At 64.9% G+C, this 1956-nt stretch overlaps 1 protein-coding gene across 2 annotated transcripts in view; it reads right to left on the bottom strand.

The window, feature by feature from the left end:
• Positions 1-260, bottom strand: part of MEF2A (myocyte enhancer factor 2A) — a 185575-nt gene extending 185315 nt beyond the window's left edge. The window contains exon 1 of one of the 2 annotated variants that reach the window (XM_040257015.1): positions 128-260. The gene's annotated coding sequence lies outside the window, so the exon portion shown is untranslated. The remainder of the gene's footprint in view (positions 1-127) is intronic. The other variant, XM_040257021.1, reaches the window with a different exon arrangement.
• Positions 261-1956: the final 1696 nt, after the last annotated feature.

Here is a 1956-nt window from a genome sequence, read left to right as displayed (position 1 = left end):
GGCGGCGCGGAGCGCGGGTGGCGGGCCCCCGGCGCCCCCCAGCCCTCACCCGGTCCTCTCGCCGAGACGCAGCCCCCTCGGGCCCCACCGACCCCACCGACCGAGCCCTGTCGCCCGCGGCCCTCACCCGGTCTCCGGCGAATGCGGGCGGGCGCGCACACGCCGCAGCCAGGGCCCGCCACCCGCGCTCCGCGCCGCCCGGAGCCGCCTCCTTCAGCCCCGGACTCGCCGGGACATCCGCGCACGGATCCCCACACCGGGGCTATTTTTAGGAGCCAGGCCCCGGCCAGACCGGAACTCGTTCAGTCGGCGCGCGTGCGCACTGCCCCCACGGCCCTCTGTGTTCCTCCGCCAGGCTCGCCTCTCCCTGCCTTCCTCTTGCTCCCTCTCTAGCGTCTCCCTTCAGGTTCCCTCTCAGGGCTGAGTTATCCTCTCGGTGGGGCCCAGAGCACTTAGAGTGGGAAAGACAAAGCTTACGGGCCGGGAGAGCCACACCGTGTGAGGAAGAGCACCGCCCCACAAAGGCGCGCGGGGCGGACTATGTTTTTTCGGGTGGGTGAGGAGACGAATCACCCGGCACAGGAAGGAGATGACGGCGGTTTGGCGCCGGGGCAGCGCGCCGGAGCCCGCTTCCCTCAGAAGGACCGTGTTCTCCTGGAAGGGATATTGGTCACTTGATGAGGACTCGGGCGCCTCCCAGGGCGGGGCGGCCCGGCGGCGTCGCGCCCCGCAGCCCCCGCCTCCCCCGCGGCGGCCTCCCCGACCAGCCGCCGAGGCCCGGCCGGGAGCAGCTCCAGTGACGAGGCGCGTGGCGGGTCGCCTTGCGCGGCCGCTCGCTCCGGCCAGCCCGGGGCGCCGGGGGGCGGGGCTCCCGGGGGCGGGGCCGGCGTGGCCGCGAGTCCGGTGCCAGGCGGCGTCGCTCCGGAGGGCCCGGATCTCGCCCGCCGGACTTCTGGAGCCGCCACCGGACCCCCCGGCGGGGCGCACTCGGCGCCCCCCGGCCTCCGCTCGCCCCGCCCACGGCCTCGGTGCGGCCGGTACCGCACCTGTGTTTTTGCCGGGGCTGCCGCCAGCCCACCTGCCCTGAGCGAGGGCGGTGGGACCCAGGCCCCTGGCACGCCGAGGCAGCTCGGGCCCCGAAACCGCCCCCCCCCAAGACGGCGGGACTTGAAGCGGCGTGGAAGGTGGGCGACGCCTTTCTGGGTGGTCAGCCAGGCTCCCTGCGTCCCAAGAGAGACTCAACCTACTAGCCTTTACTACTAGTAATAGTTGCTAGTAGGCGCAGCTGGTATACCTTGAGTGCTGAACGGTGTGAATAGTTTGCGTTGGATAGCTCGTCATCCTTACAACATCCCTATGAAGTTTCTATTCCCATTTTACATAGGAAGAAAAGGAAGCTCGAGTGCTGAAGTGACCTTCTGAGGTTACAGCTGAAGAGGAGGGCACTGGGCACTTGAACTCCTGACCATCCTGTGTGCTGCCTTTTCTGAGAGAGGTGCGAAGGAGATGTGTTTAGGGAGCTGTTGGTTTTTGTCGAGGGTGGTCATTAGGAGGTGAGCCGTTGTGGTCTTTGCATCGTGAAGGCTGTTCGCCTGGCGTTTCTACAGCCACGCTGCCTGTCTGTGCACCTATGCAGTGGACACAGAGCCAAATAATTATATTCGTTTGAAGATGAAAAATTCATTCCCAAGGCACTTGAAAACAAAGTGGTTGGGGTGAGTGAGCAGATTCGCAGAGGCTATGGGTAGAGGAACTGGGAAGTTTCAAAGGAAGCTGGAGACTAGCAGGCTTCCTCCCTCAAGGACAAGGCAACCTACTGGGGAGAGCCCAACACAAAAGTGGCACACAAACACCAGACACAGGCAGATTAACCTGGAGTTCTGCTCAGAGCCCCACAGTGTGTTCAGAGGAATCAGTAGCAGGAAGGTTTAAAGAAAAAAAAAATGTTAGAATTTG

The sequence above is a fragment of the Oryx dammah genome, unplaced genomic scaffold (assembly GCF_014754425.2).
Source record: "Oryx dammah isolate SB20612 unplaced genomic scaffold, SCBI_Odam_1.1 HiC_scaffold_16, whole genome shotgun sequence".
NCBI classification, from domain to species: domain Eukaryota; kingdom Metazoa; phylum Chordata; class Mammalia; order Artiodactyla; family Bovidae; genus Oryx; species Oryx dammah.
Note: the sequence above shows the minus strand (reverse complement) of the source record. Positions and strands in the feature narration are given on the sequence as shown.